Below are 15887 nucleotides of genomic sequence, written 5' to 3' on the forward strand. Positions count from 1 at the left end.
CTATTTTCACCGTCACCGCAATTGGCCGTGTTGCAAAAATCTCTGCAAAGACGCAGAGCGCAGAAAAAAAGTAGTTGCGAGAACAAGCAGCACTCTTAGCCGGTCTCAGAGTGCCTTGAGGTACCAAAAAAGGAATTAAACGGCCAGCAATAAAAGAAACTCTCTGGTTAATTAATGCTGACTTTACACTAACATGTATACACAGCTAATTATAGTCGCTGTACTATAAATAAAACTTCCATCCTTTTGATGTTGCTCTCAGCGACGAATAGAGTTCAGAGTGGAATATTCACTCATGAAATCTCCATGATTCGTGCAATTATTCTATTGCTGTGATGCTGTTTTTTTTGTGTGTGGCTAATATTAAAATATCTCCGAAATTCCCGCCTGATTGGCTTGAATAATTCTCCAGTTGTGGAATTTCCAATATATTGCACGCTGACCATCAATAGTGAAATGCTGCGGAGACAGAAATTTGTGGCATGCTTCCAGTGAATTATATTAATTTGAAAATTTCATGTAAGTTCACAATATTTTATACCCCGTCTGGGGGTCCGTTTTCTCTCTTTTTCCCATGGCTGAAAGCAGAGTCCCGTGACATGTCATTAGGGGGCAGGCACAGCAGAGGAATTCACGGAATTTCCACACAGGATTTCGTCAAGAGGCTTCTCAATGGCAGAAAACACTCGCATTCTGGATGAGTTTTTAAAAATTCTGCGCCAAATTCACACTTTAGACACTCTGATGGAGAAAATGAAATATTCTATGGGATGAAGTGACGGAAAATATGCTCAAAATCACAAATTCCCTAATAGTTTTCCTCCTCTCAACATTGCACGGTTGTCATGAAATTCCGTGACTATGAAATTTGCCAGGGAACGAAAAGGAATCTTCTGCCATTCATTACAATCTTTGGTTTTTCCATTTCGTGACAAGAGAGAAATTACAATTTTCCAGTTGAGAGGAAAAATAAATATCGGAGAGTCGTTATGGGAAAAGAGGACAATCTGTGTGTCACATGAAAAACTTCCTCATTTTGGGTCTTCTTTTTACTGGGGGGGTAAAGAGAGGAGGATCAGAAATAAAATTAAATAGATGATGGTCGGGAAAAGAAGCGAACCACCGCAAGTCCTTAAACTTTTTTTCCTCACATACCGACCGAGTCTCTCTGTGTTATGAAGAAAAATCTCTTCTGCTTACCAGATGTTACCATCCAGGATTGTCATATATACCGTGCAAAACGAGAAATTTTATTTCTTCTCCATTTTTCTCTCGCCACCACCCCCTTAGTCGAGGGAAAATTACAATATACACGGCACTTGTGGGCAGGGAGAGAGGCGCTCCTTCGGAGGCCCAGGGACTCCATGGGACCTTTGCATATTTCATGCTACAACATCGGCGATGCTGCTGGTGTTGCTCGATCGACAATGACGATGGAGTGCTTGTGCCGTCATTTCTCTCTCAATATTTATTTTATTTCATCGCTTCCCTATGCATACACACATTTGCGGATGGCTCAAATCACAGCAATAATCATTCAGATAAATCTTCGCCATGACCTCACTTTCACGCTTTCTCACACGGGATGCGAAGATGGGAAAATTCCGACACTCTCTCGAAGTTAAACTTGACAAATGCGCCGATTGACACTTGCACAGTTTGTAAAAAGAGGTTCTAAACACTTCCCAGGATTTAAGACCTCATGAATTGATTATTACGAGACTAACATTAACCGAAAAATAACTGAAATCTAACTGACAATTTTATAATTCTCATTTTAAGACTGTTCTAATCGAATTGGAAGACATAAATGGTTTCCTTCTGGTGATTTTTTTGATTTCAATTACTGTTATTAATATTAATTCTTAAATAGAATTTTTTTTAATATCATGAAATTGAACTGAAAATTAACTAAAATCTAACTGACAATTTTATAATTCTGGTTTTAAGGCTAGTCTAACAGCGTTAGAAGACATAAATAGTTTCCTTTTGGTGATTTTTTGATTTTAATCGCACTTTTTGATATCGATTCTTGAATAGAAATTTTAAAAAATTTTTAATACTTGAAAAAGAACCGAAAAATAATTTAAATTTAACTGACAACATTAAAATTCACTTTTTGAGCACATTTCTTGGTAATAATCTTTAATATTTCAAAATCGCTAATGAAAAATTGAGGTTATGTTTGACTTTAGCATAATTTCTTAATCTAAAATCACAATTTTCATAAAGAAAAAATACAAAATTCTACTAAACCAGTGAAAATACTCTTAAATTTGTCAAATAACCTAGAAAAATATGTCAAAATTAGGACTTGAATAATTAATTTCTGAGAGTAAAATAATATTTATTTGTTTATTTACTTTTTCGACGTGATAATGAGAAAACGCACGGTTTTGCGCTTTGTGCAGATTAAACCCTATAATTATGGGGTTATTTTCAGCTCGAAAACCATCGGATAAATTTGAGCAGTGACAGATATTTCAAAGGGGGGAAATTGGCATGGCGGAAAAGTGCACGGCAAGATAATAACGGCTGTGAAGTAATAAATAATCGATGAAAGTACACGGGAGAAGAGGATTATTGAATTACGCGCAATTTATCACGATTGTCAGTGACGTGATCAGGAATAATTCATGGGGGCTTTATCTCGGTGTTCACGAAAAATACACTCAAGACACATCTTGAGGTGCATTAGGCAGCGTGTAATTACACGCGCCACACCTTGTGGAGCGCACCTGAAAACATATTGGGTGAGCTTTCATTATTAATTTCCTATCAATGATCGTCAATAAATCATTTAGTGTAGCATCAGCGGACCAATTCAATTCGCATTGATTCGCCTTTTATCAGACACACATCAATATTCCCCAACTTTATTGAAACACACTCCGCGTGTTTGCAGTCCGTCCCGCTCTGGCGCACGCAGGACATCCGCGGCTTTCTCACCTTCGGGATGGCGAAGAGAGAGCCACATTTCCACAAACGACTCCTCCGCATCATATCGGCAGACCATTGCGATGCATCGCGCTTCAAACTGGCGGATTGAATTGGTGTGTTATAAATTTTTAATTAAATGAAAGCCAGCGAACATTTTTCAAACCGCGCTTTTATCGTCAATTGGCAACAGTTTCATCGACTGAATTTATTTCTCCGATTTTCCTTCGCCAATTTGTTAGGCGATTGTGCACGGTGTGTTGCGCTCGTCTCCCAACCAAGTTGCATCTTCATTGTTTGTGCGCCTCTTTGCGCGCCCTCCGAGCGCGGCAAAAGCAATGTTGGGAGGGCAAAAATTATTTTTATCGCGATTCTCTTGGGCGGGAGAGCAACAGCGGCGCAGAAAAAAACGACGACACAAGAGACACCAAGTGCCCAGGAAGAGCACTCAACAATCGTGATGATGCACACACCAAAAGCCATGGAGCTGCAGAAGAATGGCAAAAGACGCCCATCAATTTGAATGGGTCGGGAGAGTTGGCCTGAATGAAAACAATAATTTACAGAATTATTCCTTAAACATATAAGGCATTAAAATTAAATTAAATGCTCAAAGACGGAGTGCTTTCAGCATTTTAGATAAACCATTCCGATTGATTCCCTCCGCGAGGTGACCTTTGTTGATACGCGAAAGCCATCGCGATTTGCGCTCTCTCTCTCTCTCGGCATTTAAATTTATTCATGCGAAATAATCTGATTTCACTGCGTAGGAATAATCTCCTCTCTCACTCTCTCTCTCTCTCTCTTCGGCCAGGGCAATTCGCCTTTGCGTCAAAGTTATTGTTGGCGGACGCACGTAAAATAATTAAATCAAGATGCTCGCCCCATAAGAGCAGATTTCCCTTGTACCAAAAGAGCAAGTGCCTCAGTCAGGGAATGATCTATCTGCTCAATTTCATGTTTTACGATTGCCGTTTGCGCTACTGGTCGCCCTCTTGGCTGGCAGAAAGGTCGCTCGGGAGGGAAATGCGTGTCTCGGCGAGATATTTCGCCCACTGGCATCCACGGGAAGGGACTCATTACTCCCGGAGGATGAGGAGAGACGGCGGCCGGAGAAAGTTCAGGGGTCATTCGTTGTCGTTTCATGCAGGAGAACCGCATGCACTCAGAGAAAATGCCACCAAGAAGAGGGAAAACTCGTTTTTATTGCTTTTTTAGGTAATGAGATTGACTTAAGACGGAATCTGGTGATTAAATAACCCTCAAAATCATCAAATATTTCTCTTTTATTTGACAGATTTTATCATTTGAGTTTGAAAAACATTCATATTGGTTGAGAAAACGCTTTAAAGTCGATCATAACCTCAAAATTGTCACTTCAGTATAGAAGAATGACTATTTTCTGAGTTTTTCTCGCGATTTGAACTTCAAATTGACAAATTCAACCTTATTTTATAGTAGAAATGCATTTGAGGTTCGAAAGGATTCAAATTAGCCCAAGAAGGATTTTTCCAGCCGAATTCATAACCTCACATTTTGATTGGGATTTTTCTAAGCACTTTCCGAAGACAAAAGTTGAACATTTGGACAGAAATCTATTCTTAAATCTAAATATTTAAAGATCTTAAATCTCTTGAGATTAAATTTCGCAAGTTTATCGTAAAATTTCATGCTTTTTGATAATATAAAGAAATCAATTATTAGCTGAGAGCGGCACTCGAAGAAAAATTGTCGCTAGTGTCGACAAAGAAGAATAACCTCTGACTGATTGATCCCAGTTCGCGCTGATTCGAGAGTAATCCGGAAGTCTGTAATCGCTCTTAGGGATGTTTGAAGTGTTGAAGAATCTGCACAGAGACTGAAAAAGTGCATATTATCTCCCCCTTGAAAACTGGCCGTGATTTTCAGCCCTCCGCGATCGGCAGGATGACAATTCCGGGAGCAATTTTCTCTGAGTGCTCGCAGGAAGCGCCCACGACCCTCTGAATTCGAGTGCTGATGGTTAATTTTGTGGAAAAACACATTTCTTTCGTATGACCAGAGAGTGAACAAGCGTGTGTTTCTGCAGTCGGGACACGCTGTAAATTTCACTACATGTTCCGTGAGTCTAAGTGGCCGGCGGAGTAGTGAGTGGAGGGAAAAGCCCAACCCTCCCGGGTGTATAAATCAATAGGGGGAATGCAATGTGGACGTGTGTCATACACTCCATAAAGCAGTTATTACGAATGCCGACCGCAATCAATTGTGCCGGAGAGTCGCAAAAACACTTTTTGATATTTTCTCAACGCACATCCCGCGGAATCCCTCGGCTGTGCGGCTCACAAATGTGCTTACCCGTCATGAGATTGTGCAGTTGACTGGCCCTTGAGGCCATTCATTTAAATATTTATAACATAATATTGAACGCTTTGACTCTCCGCATCTCCCTCTCATTGGATCCCCATCTCGCTCCGCCGCGGCCACGGCGCATATATATACTCTGCGTTTAACCTTCCGCGCTCCTTCTGCCCATTATGTGCGCGTCAGGTATAAATAAAAGTACTGAAGGAACGTTGATTGCAGTGCACAACGAGAAGGGAAACAAGTTAATGTCTCAATTTCTGCGTTCTCTTCGGATTTTTTCTTTATCACGAAATTTTATTGTTGCACGAATCCACCAATGTTTCTTCTCTCCTTCCAAGGCATACACAAATACAAATCCAGAGAAGCTCCCAAGAGGTCTGTCAGCGAGAATTTGAGTGTCAAAGCGTCAGAACATGTAATATTGAGTCATTGTTGCATATTCTTCAGCAATTATACAAGATTGTGTCCAAGTTTTGGTTAAAAATTGACAAATTAATGCATTTTTAACAAAGTTATCGACAATTACCGACACTTATCGATATGAAATTTCCTTTTCAATATAATTTTAGAGGGAAAATAAGATTTATTTGGACTAATTAGTCATTAGACTGTTGATTTTCACTACTTTCTTCATAAAATTGTGATGAAAATGAAAAACTTGTACGCAATTCGTATCGATAAGTGTCGGTAAATGTCGATAACTTCAAAGAAAATACAGAAATCATTTAAAAATCGCAAAAACTATGTGATTTTCTCATTATCATTAGAGTTTCTGCTACAATTTGCAGTTCCTCTCGAGCAGAAATACGCAATTTAACCAGATGAATAGCATGTGCCCGGATTTAAATGGCTGAATAGCCCCTCGAGGCTGCGCTATAATGCTCAATTCCTACTTACAAGCTGATGGTGCAATAGTGCCGGTATGGCATTCAAATATAATTTGAGAAAACGATCCATTCTTCTTACACGCAACATACCCAATAATTACGATGTACTTAAAAATCGCTTACGGAAAAATTTCGATAATTTTCCACCATAGTGAGAATTTGGAGTATTTTCCCCGCGAGTGAGTCAGAGCGATTGAGCGATAGTAGTTAAATGAATCATTTGGTCTATAAATTAAATTAGGAGTGCCGATTAAACTGTCACAGCAGCGGCTTTCCTTTCATCTGCACTCGCATATTTGGCCCTTTCCTCGCCCGGAGAGAGAGAAAGAGAGGAAATTCCACGCGATGCATCGCGCCAAGAGACTTTTCCCAAATTAACATCTGGCTCTGTGCATCGCGGGTGAAGGAAAAAAGATGAAGACGAGCGACTAATCTTTCATCTTAATTTCAAAATCCTTTAATGCCACATTATGGTAAACATAAATTCATTAAAAACAAATTAGAAAAATCTGGCTAAAAATATCCATCTCTTCGGGTGTGTATTCAATTGCGGGGAGAGGAGAAGAAAAAGGGAATATCATGGGGAATTGGGAACAATTTTTTAATTTTCGTCATGACTTCACCCAGTGGAACAGTGACGGGTGTTGGATGATGGAGGAGCGTCGAAAACAGTGAAGTGATGACATGGAAATTTCAATAATTTATCTTCGATCCACCCAAAGAGCCCACTCATACCAACTGCTTGGCACATGGGAAGCCGAAATGGGAGAAAACTGTGATTTCTCACAAGGGGGAGATATTACAGTCAGAAGTGGTGTACAGCTTAGCGAGAGTGTGAAGAAGTGTCCAGAAACTTGCAATATTTCTTTCCTGAGGGCTTAGTTTTAGTGACAAATGGTCCCAATTCTCTGGATTTTCTTCGATTTTCACGCAGAATCAATCATGAAAATCGTTTTTCCAGGTTATGTAACGATTCTTGGACAGATTTAATGGTAAATTTGCATTCTAGTTCATAAATTTAAGCATTTACATGTCATAAACATTGCTATTCTGACCCTTTGGTACCAAGAAACACTATAAATTGTATTGAAAAGGAACTTTGAGTGAAACATAACCTCAAAAATAGTCACTTGGACTTGGAAAATACTCATTTAGAAATATTTCTGCGTGATTTTGACTCTCATTTAGCAATTTTTAGTTCATTTTGTGATCTAGTAAGCTTCCAAGCGGAATTTTTGAAGATTTCTTAGTTTGATTTTGAGGTTATGGTCAGAAAAAAATGACCGAAGAAGCGTTTTGAAATGGATTATTGGAGAAATATTGGATGGATGCTTGAGAGATTCATTCTAATTTGGGAATCAATGTGCAAACAGTCTGTGAAGAAGTGATTGGAAGTGATTTACAGATTGAAGGCATATTTATCTCCCCCTTGATTTCTCATTCCCGCGCACAATGCGCCATCATCCTCCTTCACAGGGGCATTACACACATGTCAAAAATATGACGATCTTCCCATTTTTTACTCGCGCGCACCATCAATTCCTGGGCTCTGTCTTCCCTGGACCCTCTTCTGCCGCCCTCCTCGCGGTATTTATCATTTCCTCGTCGCCTCCTTCGCACCCCAGATAATTATTCACGCGGGGATGCTGCAGCGCAGCTTCCCTTCCCCAAAAAACCCACCCATTCTCCCATTGTGCAGCCAAAGCAAACACAGCGGCGCAGCCTTTTCTGCGATGAAAAAAAATCGCAGTCACGAAGGCTTATTAATAAGTGTCTCGAGCAATTAGTGCCGGAGTTGGAGGATGTAATTCAATTGCGGTACTTTTATTGCTACTGTTTTCTCCCCAAAAGGCGCTGCCAGAGGCTCTACAAGCCTTATGAATTAGCGAAATAATTGGGTGTCCACTTACTTTCTGGCCAATGTATTTTCTAATTAATCCATTTCACCGCTCAGCCGTTTTTCTCCAAGATAAACGACAGGACGGATAAAAGCTAATCAGAGCGGATCTGTGAAGACTTTGTGAGAAGATTTACGCAAAGTGCCCTATTCATAACTTCCAGCCCGGAAAGATGTGCAAAAGTATTTTTGCTAATGCTCAGGACAATTTAAAGCTTCCGCAGTGCTTAATAATAACAATAATTGGATTGGCCAATGTTTTCGTTGGCGTTCATTTAACCAAAGGGGAAGATAATGCAGTCAGAAGTGGTGTACAGCTCAAGATTCTTTAGATTTCTCCAGATTTTTACGTAGAAACAATCATTTTCTAGGTTATGTAGCAAATCTAGGACAGATTTAGTGAATAATTGCCATTCTAGCGCATCAATTCTTGTGCTCAAGTCGGAAAGATTTTATTTTCTTAACCTTTGATGCCAAGAAACACAGCAAATTTCGATAAAGTTGAACATAACCTCAAAGATATTAATTTAGACTTGAAAAATCCGTATTTAGAAGACTTTTTGAATGATTTCCACTCTGAATCAACAATTTTGAGTTCAATAGAAAAACATAACAGACAATTTCGGGATCTAGAAAGCTTTCAAAAGGAGTATTTAAAGATTTCTTAGTGATATTTTGAGGTTATGGTCGGAAAAGGCCACCAAAAAAGCGGTTTTAAAGTGGATTTTTACAGCAATTTCGAATGGAATCTTGAGATTTAAAGCACATTATCTTCGCCTTGCATTTAACAAGACTCTCAAGTGAGTCAGAAGTGAGTGAACAAAAAGCAATGGAAAATCTATGCTACTTCATACTTGTCTATTAATTTTCTTCCCATTATTCCTTCACGTAAAACAACTTGAGAGTGTCTTTAGGAAGTTCTTCTCTTGAAATTACACACTTCGTCCTCTGAATTACTGCTCGCGGTCGCCCAAAGGACACCGCGCATGAGATGGAAAACTGTGCAGAGGAATTGCACACGGGAAAAAGGAAGCAAGAGGACCACCAAAAGAGACACTGGCACTCTTGTCGTGGGCAAAAAAGACAATTGCAGAAGTTGAACTCATCATTCTCAAACTGTTTAAGTGTTTCCTCGCGAGTTTTTTTCCCTCTCAATCTTCACGCAACTGAAAAACTCACCTCTCAGCAGAAATTCCGCACACAATTGAGAGACAGGTGAGGAATGAGCTGCGAGGAGTTTTTATCTCCACTGTTGATGGCATGTGAAAGAATGAATTTAATTTTGCTACCTCTCGCATCGTTTATGTTGTGGTGCAGCGCTGAAAAAATCCGCGTGCGGTTTCCACCCATTTCAGCATCCATTTTTCAACCCCCCTTCGAACGGGGTTGCGGGGCTGCACACGGGGTTTATGGTGTTGAGCATGGTTTTTTGTGCCAGTGGCGCTTGTGGAGGCGCAGCGCCCACTTTTCAGCACCCACTTTGCCAACCCCTGTGAGGTCTTGGCGACAATGCACCCCGTGAACTCTCTCTCTCCCTCTGGGTAGAAAGCGAAACACACACGTGAGAAAGGGTTGCTGGAGATTTTTTTTTTACTGTGTGTCTCACATAAACTCTGTCAGTGTTTCAGAGATTGTTTGGCCATGAATATGTGTGCATAATTTACAACAGAAGTGCAAGAATTATTAGCACAGCTCTAATTTATTTACACTCGCTATCGCGATCGGTGTTGGAGGCTCCGAATGAGCATAGATCTTTCAATTTTTTTTCCCTCCGGTGCGCGCGAAGGCAGTTTAGAAAGATCATCTTCCAATTTGTGTTGGCAATGCTCAGCCATTTGCCAGTCGATAAGCGCACAAGTCCATTTAAATACAAGGCATAGAGGCGCGATGGCTGTTGGATTTTGTGCAAGTAACGCGTTTCTCATTAGTGGGAAAGAAGGTGGAATCGAACAAGGTGTTTATTACCAACTCAATAGAGCAATATTCTTGTTCTTTATAGTGTTGTCAAATAGGAATTTTAATTTTTTCCCTCTCCACGGCGTGGCAACAGCCCGAGAATGGGTGAAGAGACTACAATTTATGCCTGCCTCTGAGGCATTCGCCAAGAGAGCAATTGTGAGGCGCGCAAAAGTGCGGCGCGGATGATGGGAAGAGGGCCCCGCTGAAGGCCCCAAATGATGGCTCCGAGAGTGCCATGAGTGGCCACGATGATGATGATGTTGAAGTCCATAAGGAGAGCGTTTACCTGACACGATTGATCTCTGGAGCACAATCAAAAGATCTACACCGCCTTAATAGAATGTTACACCACTTTTATGGATCATACCGCAAGTCGAAGGCGCAATTATTGATTCATTGACTGCCTCGTAAAATTAATTGCGTATTGTGATCCCCACCAACAGTTCCTGTCTTCGTGCATCACAGGCCACAAATAATAGATGGCGATGAGCTGGTGTGGAAAGAATAAGTGCACAACATTTCGCAAGAAGGACTCTCTTTCCTCTTCGCAAATACCATAAACTTTATGTATGCCAGCATAAACTTTTCACCAGGCGCAATGGATGAGCTTGTCCTCCTTGGCCAGCGACTCGTGCTCCGAGGGAAAACATTCAGGTGGAAGAGAGAATTGTGATAAAACACTGTGAAATATCAATGGACATTTCCGTTGAGCAAAGCTCGTTTTCACCCAGCTTCTTTCTTAAATATATGGAGTTGTTTATTTGAACCTTTTCGGCGCTGTTTTTTGAGCCGCAAAAATTCAGAAATTATTTTAAGCAAAGGAAATGTCAATAAGCGATTCTTGAGGAATCTTAAATATTGATTGTTTTATTAAAAATAATCCAAAAATCAGTCTTTTCCAAACAAAATTGCAAAATAATCAAGAATTGAATATTTTCAGAAAAATATTTAAATAATGGAGAAATTCTCACTCACATAGAATATATAAAAAATGTGTTATATTGAGAGGTTTTTTTTTTCTAAAGAATGTTGAATGTGTAAAAAGCAGAATGACAGATCTTGATCTGCAAATATCTTGCAAAAATGAATCAATCTGCAATTGTGGCTCTAATGTTCAAGCATGATCCTGAATTAAGTTTACAATAAATTCATTTTATCACGAATTTGATAGTTATGAACTTGAATATTATAATTTTGACAAATTTCACAATTTTTCCTCTGTTACACATTGTGGAATCGCTTAAAACTCTAAAACACTGTTTTAGCGTAAATAGAAATGGCGGTTTTTCCTTATATATTTCGAATGTTAAGCCTTTACATGTTTTAAGTATAACATTTTTGTGTGTTACTCAGAATTGCTACATAAATTAAATTAAAAATATAAATGTATTCAAATATTTGATTATTTCCTCGAGAATGCAGCTTTTCACATTGAAAAAGCCTGTTTTCACCATCAGCTAATCAAGTTTGCTGGACATGCAGAAGTTTCGATTGTATTTCCCAAAGGTAACATTTGCTCTGTAAGAGAAAAAAGGCCTCAAAATTTGCCACAAGCTGTCTTCTGTCTCTATTTTGAAGTCTTTTTTGTCTTTTTTCCCCTGGATAAATTAGATTCGTTAAATATTTAATTTTCACACTTCCTTTGAAATTTGTGTATTTCATTGAAACAACCATGGAAAAACACACTTAAAGTGATTGCCAGACAGATGTTTGAATCAAAACCACATGAAAGAACTAAAACCACGTCGAAATTCATTGAAGTTCAGCCAAATAGAAAATTTGTGTCGCCACAATTCCACGAGTGAATGTTTTATGATTTTGATTAATTATTGCACCTCAAATGTTTCCTGTTTTTATTATTCCCACCCCCGCTTGAAATACGCAATTTGACAGTGAGAAAAAACCGCGTGCATGTTTTAATTAAATGTGTGAAGCGGAGAATGAATATTTGTGCGGAAAAACCGAAAAAAAAAATTAGACTTGCGGTGATTTGCATAATTTCGTCTTTTGCTGGGACTAAAACTGGGTTCGTGGCGCACTCATAAATATAAACCCACTTTTGTGTGTATGTGCGGTTTGTGTGGAAACTTTATCATCGCACCACTTTTCTCTTTTGCCATGTTGTGCTGTACTTTTCATCGTGCGGCATTTGTCTAAATTATGAAAAACACACCCGCCGCCACCCACTCATTGCGCCCCTTCCGCCGTCGCGCGCGCCGTCGTGGCCGGAAAAAGAATGTTAAGAACTGTGGCAACATAAATCTAGCAATTGTATGAATGAAATAATTTGTTGCCTTTTCTGGCTGATACGCGAAGACTTTTGCTCGCCAACTTCCCTGATCGCATCTCAACTCGCACCACCGCGCAAAGGGGGTGGTTTTCCGGGGGGGAGGAAAGTCCGCACTTTGTTGCACGTTTTAATTTCTCCCGCAAGAACAGGCGAAGTAAATAAGGGAGTTTATGTTCGCCAATGAACAAAAAAGCAAAGTCAAGAGTAGAAGGTAGAAATGGAATGTGAATTGCAAACAGATGGAAAACTTTCGTCAGCACACGCGAAATGAGGAGAATCATTCGAAGCATTCGTGAAATTCACCGGAGAAAATACACAACAAAAGCCATGGAGCGAAATAAATTCGTAATCTTGAGCTGTGTGTGTGTGTGTTTGCCATCATTTTGCAATACACTTAGTCCCGCGCAATTGTGGGGTGAATTTCTCCAGTAGTGCAAAAAGTTTATTGCATCTCTGAGGGCGATATGAGCAAGAGAGCTCAAGTAATTTGCTTCTTTGTGCGCGATTTGCTTGCCATGTTGCATATTCTCCAAGGGTAAAGAGAGCGCCTTCATCTGGCAAAGTAACAATCCAAATGCAATCCACCGGAAGCTGGGGACGAATATAAACTCCAGATTGTAATATCCCCTGTAATCATGATGCATTTTTAATATTATTGCACTGAATGCATTTCGCCCATTGAGACGCGCGCTTCTGCACAACCGCCGCGGATAAAGGGAATGCGACAACAGCGAAGGTACGACTGCTCGACATGGCAATAAGGCGACTGTTCTCGCTGAAAAATGTCTCAAAACATTATTATTGTTTGAGTAGAGAATAATTGCATTTCAGTGCAATATTTGTGGATTATTTCCAGAAATTATTAAAAAAAATTACGTGAAAAAATGTGACGTGAAAAAAATTTGGAAACTACTTTCCTTTTTTGCATTCCAATATTGCGTTCGCTATAATAAAACTGAGTGAAATTTTTTATTTTTATACTTTATCCATTTTTATTAATGGAAATAATGTTTTCGTTGCTATCTTTGACTTTTTTGTGATAGATAAATCTAACATTATTTCCAAATGTTTTACATCTTTTCTTTTTGTAATAATTTTTCATTTGTTTGTGAAGTTAATTTTCCGAAACAAGTTGTTATTTTTTTTAAATTCTATTTATTAACTTTTTACTTATTTTTAGTTTTTAAATTCTGTTTGTCAAATTTATATTTTATAAATTATTCCTGTATGCCAAACTTTATTAATGGTTTTTTGTATTATTTTTCTGTTTTATGTATATTCTCTTATTTTTTTTATTTTTTGTAATAATTTTATTCTACTTACTGAAATTATTTTTTTAATTTAATTTTCTTGGGTTTGTGAATTTAATGAAGTTAATTTTTAAAAAAAAAGTTGGTAATATTGTTTATTAATCTTATACTTATTTATTTATTAATTATTAGTTTAAAAATTCTGTAGTCAAATTACTTTTTTATTAATCATTCCTGTATTTCAAACTTTATCAATGGTTTTTTGTATAATTTTTCTATTTTGTACATTTTCTCTAACATTTTTCTTTTTTTTTTAGAAACTTTTGCTTATTTTTTTTTACAACACCTGCACTTCCCAAGGGAAGCAAGCATAATCTGAATAATGATCCTGTAGAAATCACTTTAGACTTAATTCCGCTGTGAGTTGGTGGAAAGTTTCGGGCGGAGCTCGCAACAGAGGTGACAGGATTGTGGTGTTTTTTGAGGGTGCATCTGAGGTGTAATAAAAACAGCATGGGTCGAAGTAAAAGTTTTGAATTAAAGGATTAAACGGAGATTCAGCGAGTGGCCATGTGTCTCCCCATCTCTCGTCGACTCTCACCAGGAAATCACCCATTTTTTAGTGCTCTACAATCATGTTCCCTCCCACCCCCGGGCGCCGCAACCTTCCGCCGCGCACTTGGCCGCCCCCCTTCATTTATCTTCCACGCCACCCCGTGGAAAGTCCACACACACCCCGGCTCCCCCAGTTAAATGAGATTTTCGTACGTCAGCTTGGCGGATTTATTAGACTTTATCAGAGCTGCGCTTCCGTCCCTTTCACACCCGAAGCCCACAGCGTCTCTCCCTCTCTCGTCTTGGCCATTCTCCCCGGGGAGGGCGAAGAAAAATATTTTATGTATAATTTTAATACAAATTCCAACAGTGACGAAATGAATAAGGAGAACGGAAAATCATTCGTTCCGCCTGAGAGTGCAAAGAGCTCTTGCCAGACAACCCCAAAACTTTCAGCATCCTTCGGGGTGGTTTGTATTTAAAATTTCAATTATACTTTGCCCATCGCGAGTGGGGAAATGCGAGAAAAAATCGTCACCTTTTCGCTCCGCGACAGCCAAAGTTTATGATGGTTTGTTGATATCGTCGCACTTGGGAAAGTTTGTCATGGACAATTTTCGAGGATATGCGATGAGACCGCAGAAGAAGTTCCTTTGCTTAAGGTGATATATATTTTTCTTAATTTGGTTTATGGCTAGAAAGACAGTGCGAAATGCTCCTTGGCAGTATTTTTTACGCCTTCATATTTGCTCAGCGGCATCTTTATTTATTCCGCCGCGCGAGTCTCATATAAAATTTTCCGAGGTGAATTACATCCACGAAAATGCTGTGGTATGAAATGCAAAAGAGCAGAAGAGCGGGTTGGCAAAATATGAGTATACAAAGCACGGAAATTCTAAAACTATTGTTCGGCGGCGGTGGAGATGTTTTTACTCCGAAATGGGCGCCCACAATGGGTATGAAAAGCGTGTGCAGGGAAAATACAAACACAGAGAGTACCAGCCGAAATTGTTCCACGGAAGGGAGCATCGTATCCAATATAAAAGAGGGAAGATTCACCCCTCTTGTGTGGATATAATCCCAAAAACATGAATATTGCGCGTCTATGCAAATGAATTTATACAGCAATTTTGTTATGTCTTGGACGGCCAGAAAACCCACCCCCAAAGGTGCACAGGGTGGCGGAGAGTTTTCTCGTATTCACCAGAGACCCCCAGAAAATTGTCTAGATTGCCTTTCGTTTAGAGCATCACCATGACTTCCGGCGGCAAGAGAGGCACAAATGGCCACTCTTGAGTGGGGAGTTTTTCTAAGAAAATCCCTCCGAAAATTACTCAAGACGGACTTTGATTCTATGGGCAATTTAATTAGCAAGTCACAACCATTTTAGTGATGCATGGAATGATTGAGTATAATTTTCAAATTAATAGAGTTCTTTTGCAGCGATTCCCATTAAAACAGAGGAATGTTAAACTTCAAACATGTAAAAGTGTTATGTTTGAAATTATTGAGGAAAAAACATCCATTTCTATTCTCGGTAAACGAATTTTAGGGAGTTTAAAGCGATTACACATTTTGTAGAAGAAAGGAAATTGTGAAATTTTGATAAAAAGAATTTAACACAAATGTGTTTCAAGATAACACTTGAAAATAGAAACCAGAGTTACAGTTTGTTTCATATTTGCAAGTTGACCGTTTTTAAATAACAAATTCAAGCGGTTAAAATTGACATAACACGTGTAAACTAGAATTACAAATAACACAAGTGG

The sequence above is a fragment of the Phlebotomus argentipes genome, unplaced genomic scaffold, assembly GCF_947086385.1.
Source record: "Phlebotomus argentipes unplaced genomic scaffold, Phlebotomus argentipes genome assembly contig_2, whole genome shotgun sequence".
NCBI classification, from domain to species: Eukaryota; Metazoa; Arthropoda; class Insecta; order Diptera; family Psychodidae; genus Phlebotomus; species Phlebotomus argentipes.